We start from the raw sequence: 14,489 nt of genomic DNA, 5'->3' as shown, positions 1-14,489 counted from the left end.
CTGCATTTCCAGTATTGGCGATAAGTAGTCGTTTGTCCACTAGATGGCACATTGTTGCAGTGAGAAATAATTTTGTTGGAAGTTAAAAGTGGGTTGGAAAAACAATGGACGCTTACAAGGACTAGTTTACCGCAGAGAACGTCTAATAAGGATAGGACGATGTTCACATGAAATGTAATTCCCATTTCTTCTTGAAGCGAAATAAATCTGAGGATGTTTATCAGACATGCTTGGTTTTACTGCAGGAATGCGTTAATCTTATAATATCAATAAGGACCTAGGTAATGTTACCGTTAGCGTTGGTTGAGTGATGGAGGCCAATTTGATTGATTGCATTTGTAGAAAACTATAAATGCGGTTATACCAAGCAAATTGATATCAGCACTGATACAATTGTATCTTTCGACTGTCATTTGTTGCACGTGCTACACAAAATCATCACCAATGTTACACAGGTCTGATACAGTTTTGCCCTATACATGCGTGAGACTGAGGCGCCTGTTTATTTTTGTTTTAAGTGCGTGCAGGGTGTGAGGGGAATCGATGTGATTTGATTCCAGCTTGGTAGTTGTAGTCTGTGAAATTAAAAAGCACGTGTGAGTGAAGTATCCAAACAATGACACCTTCATTTCATTATGGCTGCTTTAGCAACACACCTTAAGCTACTGTGTAGTGGGTCCCATTTAGAAGTTGCTACTTCATTCATTGGCTTTCCTTGACTCATGGAGCTCGTGAATTTTATTACAACTTTTTTAAGCCACAATATGGCAATCTAAGTCCGCTTGATACTGTAAGGCGTAAGCCATTCGTTTCAAAGGAGATTTTATTTGTGTTAGCCAGCATAGCCTATTGACAATTTATGTTGTAAATAGGCCTACCTTATAAGCCTACCTGTAGCTTAGGGAAGCTAACAGCTTTCTATTAGGATCTAGTTTGTTACAGTTTTGTCATAACTCCCTGATGCATTTTTGCATTTAGAATAGCCAGAGCGTGGATATCTTAATCGGAAAATTAAACAATATCGGGCCTATGGACTAGGCTGGGTGAACCCAGCCTGATCTGATCGCTATTTATTTTTGATTTCTTAAAAGATTGAGCTTGGTCTGATGAAAGCCAGACTAGCCATGGACATCAGTTACACAATGCAAGGGAACATGAATCAGCCTATATTTGCACGAACAATAACGGACAACAGCTCTTCAACTTTGGCCCGTTAAAATGTGTATGAACAGTCTAGCGACGCATTTCATCAAGGCCCATTTGGACATGTCAGTTATTTGCACCACTGGTTAGATGTAAAACAGCATTTCATTTCAGACTACTGTTACTTAATTTGTGCATTAACAATAATGTTTCAGACTACTGTTACTTAATTTGTGCTTTGACAATAAAGTATTACATGAACTAAAGATGACTAAAATCTTATATAGAAGAAGAAACATTCACAAAAAATCCATCCATCTAAAAATGACCTTTGTTTTTGAGAGCTGTTGAAAACGGCATGGAACTGACAGAGATGTTTTTGTTTATAAATAAATAAATAACATTATGCTGATACCTTTTGCTTTTCCCAAATACAATGTAGCCTACAGGTGTAACCTTTCATCAATCCAGTTGCAATGGATGAACTGTGATGAACTGCATACTTGTGATTGTTTAGAGATTTTAAAGGTTTAATAACAATGCTATCTTCTTTGGCTATTCTACAATCTATTCACCTTTTCAGCACCAGTAGGCTACTTTCTGTGCAGCCGCACACACACACTCAGGCATGCCAAACAAGCATACACAAAAGTTTCAAGAGTGGGGGATGGAGTAAAATATGGAGACAAATTGAAGTGTGATTTATTTTTCGCTGAACGGATGTACAGGACTGAGCGGCGGTCATATTTTGTACCGCTATGCGGTACATCTAGTTATCATTATTATATTAAAAAGTACTGACACAAACTTGTTGCCTTATTGCTGTGGAATGAAGATATGAACCTCTTGGCATCCCCTTTTAAATGTTTCCATGATCACCATGACACCCATAGAACTTTTAGCATTGTTGGATTATGACACATAACATGCACCATAATGATTCTAGAACTAGCACCACTTGGATTTTCATGGACTTTTGGTATGTGTTATGGATACAAGGATACAAGGAAGTTTATTGTCACATGCATATAGTTACTGGAAGTAAGAAATGCAGTGAAATTATGTCTGGTGTCAGCCTATTTGTGCTGTGGGGGTAAAAAGTGCAGTAGAAGAGGGGTTTATTAGATTAAGTGGCAAGGGCTGCATAAGAAAGGTGGGGGAGGATTGGAATTGGGGCACCAACAAGGAGCACCCAAGAGCAACAGGGGCAAGGAAAACTCCCTTACCAAGGAAGAAACCTTGGGCAGATCCATGGCTCAAGGGGCTAACCCAACTGCCAGGGTCTTGATGTGTGTGTTGGGGGATGACAGGGGAGATGGGATAGTGTGCTGTGTATGTGGGGGAGAGGGCAGTGTGCAATATGTGTGTTGGAGAAGCTTCCTCATGAGACAATGTGCTGTGTATTGGGGGGGGACAGTGTGCTGTAAGTATGTTGGGGATGTGTGTTGGAGAAGCTTCCTGATGAAATAATGTGCTGTGTATGTAGGGGAGAGGGGGGGGGGGGCAGTGTACTGCAAGTCTTAGGCCTTAGGACTGAACACCACCCTGTGTCACTGGATATTTGACTTCCTCACCAACCGTGCACAAGTGGTTAGAGTGGGGGGTCTGACATCTGACTCATCTACACACATGACTGCAAAGCCAACAGTAGTCATACCTCCATCATCAAGTTTGCAGATGACACAGTGATCTTGGGCCTGATTAGTAACAACAATGAACAGTTCTACTTGGATCAGGTTGATGAGGTGGCACAGTGGTGTCAATCTAACAGCTTGACACTGAATATCAATAAAACCAAGGAAATGGTAGTGGATTACAGAAGGCAGCAGCAGAACTACAGTTACACCCCGCTAATGATCAGCGGGCAACCTTGTAGAGAGTCACAAGTTTTAAATACCTTGGTGTCCACATTACTGAAGACTTAACATGGACTGTTCAATATGTTCTGAAGAAGTCCAGACAACGACTCTACTTCCTTCGTCAGCTAAGGAAATTCAAAGTTTCTACATCCATCATGAAGGCCTTCTACACTTCAGCGGTTGAGAGTGTTCTAACTGTAGCATCATCACCTGGTATGGGAACTCCACAGTTAGAGATTGTAGTATTCTGCAGAGAGTAGTGCGCTCAGCTGAACGTACTATAAGAACTCAACTCCCTGCTCTACAAGATATCTATTCCAGAAGAGTACTCCTAAGAGCCCAAAAGATTCTGAAGGACTCTTCTCATCCTAACAATGGATTATTCCTACCGCTGAAATCAAGAAGACGCCTATGTAGTCACAAAGCCAGAACTGAGAGACTCAGGAGAAGTTTTTATCACCAGGCCATCCGAACTCTGAACTCACACTATACTGACTTTGCACACATTCACTCCTCAGCACTCTCAAACATTTCCCAACTCTGAACTCACACTATACTGACTTTGCACTCATTCACTCCTCAGCACTCATGATCCCCCCCACACACACCTACAAGACTTTTAGCACTTTTACATCCCTCTCCCTATGCTACAGACCTTTTATTTATTTTCTTATTTCATCACCGTCCAAAACACACACACACACACATATCTGACTTTCTCCAACTTTTGCACACTTTTATTTATTATTTTTGATTTCTCCTCCATCTACCCATGTCCTTGATTGCCTAGCCTTTCTGCCCCCCCCCCCCACCCCAGAGTACTGTATGTATGATGTATGTGAGTGATGAAGATGTGTGTGTGGCCGGGAGGGGAGTGTAGCAGTGACTGTGTGTGTGTGTGTGTGTGCGTGTGGGTAGGTGGGGGCAGTGTGCTGTAAGTATGTAGAGGATGTGTGTTGGAGAAGATCCTGAAGACAATGTGCTGTGTATGCAGGGGGGGGGCAGTGTGCAGCAAGTAGAGGAGGCTTACTGTAGCAAGCAGTGTGCTGTATGTATGTGAGGTGATGACAGTGATGATGTAAGTGTGTGTGTTTTTTGTGTGTGTGTTGGGGAAGGGTTCATGTGAATACTCACTTGTGAATGTTCTCTCTGATATTGCCTTCATTGTCTGGGGTACATCACGCATGTACAATGAGGAATTTCCATCCTGAATGAGAGCACATTGGCCTGGAGGAGGAAACAATATTCAGCACAGACACTTACGTGAACCGTCTTCATTCACCAAAATCAGCTGAGAGAGATCGCAGAGGCTGTGGTGAACGTTTTATTGTGAATGGGCTGAATGTTCATCGCCCCGCTGATTGGAAGGCCTTTCTCACAAACGATGAAAACAAGAAGGCACTCATTCATTTACTACTGGATCACTGGAGCTCCCAAGATATGATGAAAAATGTCCTCCGAAGGCCTGTCATTTTCATAGAGGCTGGTCAAGCCTACAGGGTAGAATGTAATGCTGGAGTTGTGTCGAAGGAATTTCTCCCGGAGATCTGCTCAAAACATGAAGAAACAGATGTTAGGGTGATTATTTACATGCACTACATCCAGACTAAAATGTCTCACATTAGTTAGAGTCAGAGCAAAAGACTCAGACATTTTCTTCATTCTCCTGTATTATGCCAAGTCATTAACTGTCAACATCATCTTTGACATGGGAGATAGACTAATTGACATCAACCTGCTGGCTGAAGATTATTCGCAGGAGCACATTGCAGCTCTTCTGGCCCTACATGCCTTCACTGGTGCTGACTGCACGTCAGCATTCAAAGGCAAAGGAAAGGTGCGACCAATGAAGATACTGAATCAAACATCAAAATTCATTCAAGTCTTTGCAGAAGTAGGAAACTCATGGGATCTTGATGAACAGCTCCTCAATGGTGTTGAGGAGTTCACCTGCCGCCTGTATGGATTTAGTTGCAGAGTGAAAAGCGTTGATGAAGTAAGAGAAATTAAAATAAAGAAGATGTGTGGGTCAAACCTTCGGATTCGTCAAGGTCTCTCATTTGACCTATCAACTTTCCCACCATGCAAGAGGGTCCTCAAACAGCACATCAAACGTACGAACTTTCAAGTGTGCATCTGGAAGAGGGCCCATGAGCATTACCCAGAGATCCCAAGTCCACTTGACCATGGGTTTCACATAAACACAGATACTGGGAAGCTTGAACCACTATGGTTTGAGGGTGATGTAATCCCAAAAGCTCTCATTGATGTCTTGGCAGAGGAGGACAGGGATGAACATGACATGACTGATGAAATCCATAAATATGTGGATGAAGATGAGGAAGAGGATGATGATGATAATGATGATTATTAAATGATTGAAAGTTCTTATTCACATTCTACACTACTGCTGTACAATACAAACCATTCCTTACATACATTTCTCATTTGATACATTCCTTTTGTGTGATAGTACCATGTGTTGCATCCTGTTCACAGTCCACCAATAGGTGGTAACATTAGTTATTTTTGATGCTATTCACTTCATACTTTCATTCATAGCCATTTTCAAGTCAAGGTCAAACACTTTAAAAATATGGTTTATGTGAAATTGATGTTCATAATCCCATTTGAAATGGTAATGCCTGAAAGTGTCTGAATGCCAGCCAGGAGGCTAGTATTTTCGGATAGGCTACAGTGAATAGCTTTGGACATAGCAGCTGTTGTACTCTAGCTAGAAAGGTCACCTTGGACTTAAATTGAAGCTCATGAACTTGGGTAGTTTTCTATTTACATTTGAGGGACTAATGCATATCATAACAGAGTTGAAAATAATCAAATTTGTCAGGCGGACAAGCATTTTTTGGGCTTTTTGGGTATGTTAAAGATGATATGACAGAAGAAAAGCACCAAACCCTGAAACATTTTTCAGGTTGGTTCCCCTATGTGACAGGGTGATCCATGTAAATTTACAGGGTTCTAGGACCATTTTTGCAGTTGCAGTACCTTAATATTTGGGCCCTGAGACCAAACAGGGCCGAGTTGGGAGTTGTCCCTATCAACTCGTTATGGCCCAGGGTTATAGGCTAACAGGAAATCATAGTGAAAAAAACATAGCAAAAAACATCCTGAGGGGTATACGTGGCTCCCGGCCTATTGTAAGGTCGGGGCCTGTGTGTCCTTCCAATTTTTTAAAATTACTTTTTTTCTTTTTACCTTTTCAAGAATTAATGCAACAACAACACATTACATTTATATAGCGCTTTTCTCGATACTCAAAGCGCATCACATGGATGGGGGGGACCTCACTAGTAACCACCACCAATGTGTAGCACCCACCTGGGTGATGCACGGCAGCCATTATGCTGCCAGAACGCTCACCACACACCAGGGATGGAAATTAAATATTTTTTCTACCTGCCACTGTGGCTGGTGGATTCCAAAATCTACCAGCCACTAGAGAAACGGCATGAAAATGTGATATCATGATTATAGTAGGCTACCCAAAATGATCACGGTAATCGGCATTATTGCAATATGACTAAAATGTGCTGAGTTTTGCCCTAAACCTGTCCTCCAAGCACAGTAGCAACAAAACTAAAGGTCAACAGAACCACATTCATTTGCTATAGTGTCTTGTCATAAAAGTGGTGTGGCATTGTTTAAATTATTATTGTTTAAGTGGTCCTTGGTCTGAAAAAGTTTGAGAAACACTGACAAATAGTAATATTGCAGTCTATTAAAATAATGCAAACACAAAACAAGACCATCCAAACTATGCACAGAATTAACAATGTCCTCTTTTTGCCAGACGATGCAGACATCTGGCCTACAGATCCTTTGTAAGATGGTGCTGGGATTATTTAGGAAAAAAGGTCTGAGTTGTTGTTTCGGCTTGTGTTATCCTGGGTATCCAAAGGGACAACACACAAAACACATTCGTTGGCTGTGATGATTCTATTACATTGCTCATTGATTGCGCTGGGCCATAGGTGGAGCCATCAGGTGTTATTGTGGAGATGTCACTTTCATCCTCCTCTTGATCAATCCGAGGTCTTCTAGCTGGCCTTGGATGAACAGGCTTGATGGGAGTAGAAGTAGAAGGCCCCCATGTCCATGGTGTATCCGAAGTGCTTGTATAAATACTCATACTTTTCATGAAGTATTCTGTTTGGGTACCTAAAGTAAATAAATGTGTATTACTGTCAAGTTACAAGATACTAATAGTACACAGGACATTCACTATCTCACACAAAACTGCACTGGCACAATGGAAACAAAATATTTTAGTGACTGTGGTAAGCATTATGATTTACTAAGTAGCACACCCACAAGAAGACATTCAGTAATATCAATTATATCTGTTATGCAATTCATGGGTTTCATCAGGTCCATTTACACAGGTGTATTAATCAAGCACCATGCAGTCTGCATTCATAATCGAGGTACTGATTTTATACACCTGTGGAAAGTGACCTGATGAAACCCATGAATTGACTTTCCCAAACATTGATGAGCACATAAGAACCTGTATTAGCCTACTAGAAAAAGTCTTCTAGAAACTAACTAGCACAACAATAAAAGTTAGATCACAAACCTTTGCTTCTAGCATTGATGACCTAATGTAGGCTAGAAAGCTGTGTAGCCCAACATGAGGATGTGCTCTGGAAGACATATAAAACACTAAGTAAACAGCAAGTAATCAAACAAAACATCATTGTATGTCAATGCAATAATGGCAAGAAGACATAAATTAGACTGAAGTGTAAATACCTGGGCTCTAGTGATAGCAACTTAGCCTAATAGTGCACGGGTATTGATGATTTTCCCTGTTTAGACTAGAACAATACCAGTCCTTAGTTGAGCATAAGATATTGTTGCCAACATTATTATTTGTGGTTTAACGCTTAGGTTAGAAGAGTATAGGTTCAACAAGCTAAATCTCTGGGTAGTGTGGTCATACTACACCAGGCACGTAACTGAAGCATTCCGTTTGCGTTGCGTCTTCTGCAACAATTAGCTTCCAATAGGTCTAATCAATGGAAGTAGCTACACCTGGCGCGTGGCCAGTAGGCTGCGTTCCAAAAAATAGACCATTGCTCTAATGGATTTTACCAGAGCCCATCCTATTAGACATTCTCTGATTTTACACGTCGCGAACAGAACACTTCAGTTACGTGCCTGGTGTAACTTCCTGTAATATAGGCTAGCCGAGGCCTAGCTTGTGCCCTTTTCATGCATGCTAACGAAGAATATGAACATGCTATTTTGTAACAGTCGTTAGGTGGAAAAGTTTGTTTGTACTTACAGCCTGTGAGCTGGTGGTCGATCGTCGTGACGTACAGGTCCAGGTTTTCAGAACATCGATGCAAAACCACTTTCTAACTGTAGGCAGGCACAGTGAGTGTGGTCAAAATTATTGGAACACAGAACTAATGTTGCACTATACTTCGGTGGTGGTGTTCCAACGATAAATTCCAACCATTTCTTCCTCAACTCTTCTTTCTAAGGCAAGACATGCAACATTGATGTGTTATTGCCACAAATAACACAGGGCAATTTGCTCCGCCATGTTAACAACTTGCTGTTAGCTCCTACTAGCTGCAGAGAGACAATCTCCTAGCCAAAATCTTCCTGTCTTCCTGTGGGTAGGTCACAAGCCAAGGTGGGCTAGGCCATGAATAATTGTTTTCCCTGGTCAGGCCGGGGAAGGGCTTTTTCTGATTCGCTTGTTTTTCCGTGTATTTTCTTTCATTGGCTAATGCGGGCAATGGAGGTAGAAGATCATTATCACATGCAGCATGCATATGCAACTTGGAGTGAGCTATAGTGTTTCGAAAGGAACAAGTATTAAACGGTTTCTCGGTGAATGAGACCTTTAAGACTCCGTTTGTGTGAGTCCTGGAGCATCCTATAATCCAACTCTCCAACTTGATGTAACTATAGTGTACATTATCTGATTTAAATATTTACAGGTATCAAGGCTATATTTAACATTTAGTATTTATTTTCTATTTGGCCCGTAATGAAATCATGCACTGAACAATTTAAGCACAGCTCAGCTTTAAGAAACGTAATATGCATGCTTAGCATTTTGTGAAACTACATTGGAAAAACTCTGTTTGTACAGTTATCTAGGCGATATTGTTAACATTTATTTTGTATTTGGCCTTATCATATATGACAAAAGCCCAACATTGGAGACCGTGTAGACATTTGCTTCAATTTCAAAACCCGGATTACTGGGAGCGGCTATAACTTGTATAAGGGAATGCTTTTACACCTTTGTGTTGGTAAGTTCTTCTGTTTATTCTGATACGGTTTGTAATTTCTTTGAATGAAAAGTTTGTGAGATATTCCATCACAAAGATAATGGGTGTGGAGATGTCGTCTGTCTGCCTCATAGGTCTAAATAGCAGCGGTCGCGGGCGGATTAAATACCTAGGCCTACGGGCCAATTCAAAAGAGAACTATTTACGTGAAAATATTAGCCTGTGAAGATATAACGCAGATCCACAGATCTCACTAGATTTATGTCTATGCAGTCATGCTGAAATAATCTAGCAGTGGCACATGAAAGCATAGTGACAGTTTCTTAATGGTAGTGAAGTGAAAGTGAAGCGTTGCACCAGTGCCGATAGGCTATGCTGTGGTGGCGGCTCACTACGAGTTGTAGAACTTCAAATCAGTGCGATTTACCCTTATAGGCTGGTAACGTTAGGCTACATGATCCCTAAAGACACTTTCTTATTTTTAACCGTCAATAAGTATGAAAATTAGACCGGATCGGACTATTTGTGGTACGCTAGCTCTACCCGCCACAGTGGCTAGTAAGTTGACCAAATTCACCCGCCAGCGCACAAAACTACCCGCATTTGGCGGGGGGCGGGTGGTTAATTTCCATCCTTGCCACACACCAGCTTGAGGTGGAGAGTGAGGGAGTGAATGAGCCAATGGAATTTAGCCAGGACACCGGGGAACCCCCTACTCTTTGCGATAAGTGCCATGGGATCTTTAATGACCACAGTAAGTCAGGACCTCGGTTTAACGTCTCATCCGAAGGACGGCATCTCCTACAGTGCAGTGTCCCCGTCACGGCACTGGGGCATTGGGATCGATCTTTTTGGCCAGAGGGAAGAGTGCCACCTACTGGCCACCCACCAACACCACTTCCAGCAGCAACCTAGTTTTCCAAGGAGGTCTCCCATCCAAGTACTAACCAGGCCCACACCTGCTTAGCTTCAGTAATTCAGCTAAGACAAGGTATACATTGGTCTGGCTGCTGGCTAACCGCTTAACGTACAGACATGTTGAAATAACCGTTCTGAAGGTCTGGAGTGGGGCAAGAGATGTATTTTTTCAGATTTTTTAAAAATGTAATGGGGGCCATTACAAGCGCTCTTTTATAAGCGCTCGCTCGTGACAGAATCTTAGGGGTAACTGAGTTGGGTTCGCAAGAAGAAGATAACGGTAAAAAAAAAGACAGACGGACAAGACGAAGCTAAATGAAGGACAGGGAGGAAAATTAGTGTAAACAATATTGGTAGTAAGCTTAGTTCTAGCTGGTAGAGCGGAATAGTAGGCTACAGACTACGTTTGTTTATTTTCCGATCGTGATTAGTGTTCAGTGTCTGTAACAAAGTTACCGTTGTAGCTAGAAGCTACATTGATCAGCTGGGTCCCGTATAGCGGAGCGCTAACGTTACAGTGGACATCGGCGAGAACTTGTATTAAGCTGCATAGGCTATTTAGGCCTATATAAGAGCTACGTGACAAGGACTAACCTCGGTAGGCTACGGATCAATTTAATTTTCTGGAGAGTAAGCTACAGTTTATTGTTCACGTCGAGGCGTCCGGCTAACTAGCCCATCTAAGGAATCAGAAGAGTCCCACCGTATCCCCTGGCAACCACAGGAGTCGTGGCTTCTCTCCCCTGCCATCCATCCCTGACGTCTGCGAGTGACCCATCGAGTAGGGTCCGTCTGCGGCATGGGCGTGTCCGTCATTAAACAAGAACGCCCATTGGGCGTTCCTGGTACTGCAGCATCGACCAATCACGAAGAGCTTCAAGTGACGCTGGGTATGATGTAATTTCTTCTTCCTTTTCCTCAATTTCATCTCCTGTGTGCACAGAGAAGGTTTCTCTGTATTTTCCATTAATAAGATAATTTCCCCTGTTGCGGTCATTCAATGAGAGATGTCAGTAAGTTGACTATTGTTTGTTTTGACAACATTGGGGAAGTATTTCCATTTACCCTACATCACTAAGCTGTTGTTTCGTCGTATCAGAATCTGATAGTAAAAGCAACAAGTGTGGTTCGGTAATCTCATGCTATCTTGTTCATATTTAGCAGCTAGCCAGAAGAGAGCAACATTATAACTTAAAACTGTTTGTAGTTAGATGTTAGATTTTGCTCACGAAGACTTTGCCAAGTATTTTCCTGTGTAGCTGAAATCATAGATAATACTTATATGGACTGAAATGACCAGAGTACATTGTTAATTTGGATGTTCGTGTTCGTTAGCATCGTTGGTAAGAGTTCGTTGGTAAGAGTTAACGCTAGCTAGCATGGCAATGGCACACTATTACATTGGTCGATGTGAAGCTACGCTTTGGTGGCAGGTATAATTGTGGGTAAGTAGTGTTTGTTATTCATCTCTGTAATCTCTCTAGCCCTGTAGGACAAGCTGGCGGACCCCTCCCACCCTCTCAAGCAAGCAGTGAAAGGTATCACTTACTATATTAAGTCCTTTTGCCATTTAGTTTTATTTGTTGCTCATGAAGATGGTTAAAAAAAAAAACTCTCTTCTTCTCTCTAGCCCTGCAGGACAAGCTGGCGCATACCCCTCCCATCGTCTCCATCGCCCAGTTCAGCACCACCTTCCAGACAGCAAGCAGTGAAAGGTATTACATACTGTCTCTGTACTTTGCCATTTTCTAACATGGCTACAAATTAAACAAAAACAAACTTGGCCATTTATTTGTATTTCAGTGTTTCCCCTACAGTGTATTTAACAGCGGTGCAGCGCCGCCGCTGGATTTTCAGCGCGCTGCAACATAATATCAACGAGATTCACTTAACACACTGTAAAGCACAACGCCAACGTCATCTCGAAATTGTTTTCTGAAAGTCTTGAGTAAGTTAAGTGCATCAAATCCGCGACTTAGCCTCTCATTATTCAGGACATATATGCGGCATGATGTGTCAGGTGATTACAAGCCCAAAGACAAGTTTGCAGCCCATATGGCTAGCCTAATGTTCTGAACACGGTTACATTGTTTAGCTATCCGACTGATGGGGTCTTGCTCCGCCACAGTGTAGCCTATGGTGTCATCGTTTACTTGTAGGTTACACAATAAATAGCCTACTTATAGGCCTGGTGACAATAAAAAATGATATTAGTTATATTTCATCACAAAGCTGTTTGTATGCCGTGAATTCGCTTGTAGCCTATGCCATATGTTAAGCTTGAGCAATTCCTCTGATCCAAAGCCTGCTTTGACACATTGACACTAATGTGAAACATGCATCCTCCTCTCCTAGCCTACATCAAATAAAAGAAACCAATTCATGATTACCGAAATGAATTTAACATGGGGGGAAAAAAGTTTGTTGCGATTTAGCCTACTGTTGTGATGCGGTTCTTTCTGCTGATTGGATTTACGTCTGGTGTCATCAACTCTGAGAACTCTTGCTCCGGCTGACAATTTTATCCAGAGAGCTGATTTCCCAAAGATGAGCCTCCATCAACATTCAACGACAAATTATTAAAACGTAAGTAATGCAATAGAGTAAACCAATGTGCTACAAGGTGTATGGTCTTAACGTTAGGCTAATTGTAGCCTAGACTTGTAATGTTAGCGTAGGGCTATATGTAATGTTTGCATGGGAAAGCTAGGCGAACACAGTCTAGGCCTGTTTAAACTTTCTGATAGTTAAAGGAAATATGAGCATATGTTGGCATAATGATAGCCTAAATTCTGTCCACTTAGCTATAATAGGCTATCACAAACAGACCTTTTCTACGCTTATGCATTAGACATAGGAGCCTACATTCTCTTATCAGAAAGACGTGTTCTCATAACTTCAGCGTTTCTCTTGACGGTGAGACAAACGGTCGCGACTTCAATCAAGTAGCCTAGGTCCTTTTCGAGTTAATTGTGAGTGAGTTGTATGGTAACTGTGGGAGTGATGTAGAAGAAAAGTGAGTATTTACTTTTTATACGATGGGTTTGTTGTTTTGGGACTGAGAAATAGACTACAAGGAGAGCATCTGGCTACGTGCATGCGTGTCAGCATTAATGGCCCCCAACAATTCAATTCAATTACCAAAGAGCCTTAGAGATGTTCTTTGAAAAGCCCAGAAAAAATTAAGTGCTCTTGAGATTGGGTGTGGCCTTTGCCATTAAGACAAATTTAAATAAATTGTAAATAATCTTTTTTTTCTGGGTTGTGCCATTTCATTTTTCTTCTATCATTTTAACCAATAATGTAAAAGAAAGCTGAAAATGTCCACAAAAAGAAACACTTAAGGTATGATATAAAATTTTTTTTTTAAAATGCACAACAACCCCAAAGTAATAGCACAGCTGCTGGAAAAATTTCTAGGGGAAACACTGTATTTGGTGCTGATGAATATGATATCTAATCTAATCTCCCCTCCCCTTCTCTTTCTCTCTCTCTCTCTCTCTCTCTCTCTCTCTCTCTCTCTCTCTCTCTCTCTCTCTCTCTCTTACAGGACAAGCTGTCGGACCATTCTCACACTCTTCATCAAGCACATCAGTGACAGGCCAATCTTCCCCCAGAAGTGTTACAACAAATTATTGGAGAAACACTGTGTCTTGATATGTCTATGCTAGGTGTTTTTAACAGAGTATCAAAATCTTGCTGTACTGTCTGTCCACTAGCCACTTTTTACCACTGTCTTACTGCTTCACTGTTTGCATGCTATATTAGCACATATGCATAACCCCTCCCTCCATCCCACACCCGGATTGTGGCCACACTTATACCTTTTACTTAATACGTAATGCTTTATAATCAATACCGTGATAACGGCTGTAACCCTATTCGTCAACCCATTCTTGCACTGATATAGTTTTTCTATAGTCTTTTTTTATTACCTTGTCTACTCTCTTATATGTCCATATTTATTTTATGCTGGTCTCTAGACTTTATTCTTGCACTGTTGGACTTACTAATTTGCACCATCACCATGACACTCACTCTCACAGAGCACCTTACCTTACTATGCACAGAGAATCACAGGCTCAGTCCCTGCCTCAGTCATTGCAAAGCCTCATGCTTAATCACCCCTAAGCACACTATGGATACTGTTTTAGACTTGTTTTAGATTTAGTGTTATTCAGTATAATTTGTATTTTAGTAGATCCTTTATCTTCTACTGTCCTTATTGCTTAGTTGTGTTTTTTATATTAGGCCTATATACTTTTTTTGTTGTTAGTGCATGTTGTGTGTGATGTCT

At 41.4% G+C, this 14,489-nt stretch overlaps 1 long non-coding RNA gene across 1 annotated transcript; it reads left to right on the top strand.

The window, feature by feature from the left end:
• Positions 1-10,474: 10,474 nt before the first annotated feature.
• LOC125307242 lies at positions 10,475-11,842 on the top strand. Its single transcript, XR_007195672.1, has 3 exons — positions 10,475-11,082; positions 11,677-11,730; positions 11,823-11,842. It is a non-coding gene; the product is annotated as an uncharacterized LOC125307242 (long non-coding RNA).
• The last annotated feature ends 2,647 nt before the right edge of the window (positions 11,843-14,489 follow it).

This window comes from Alosa alosa, chromosome 14 (assembly GCF_017589495.1).
Source record: "Alosa alosa isolate M-15738 ecotype Scorff River chromosome 14, AALO_Geno_1.1, whole genome shotgun sequence".
NCBI lineage: Eukaryota > Metazoa > Chordata > Actinopteri > Clupeiformes > Clupeidae > Alosa > Alosa alosa.
This window is presented reverse-complemented; position numbering and strand designations above follow the sequence as displayed.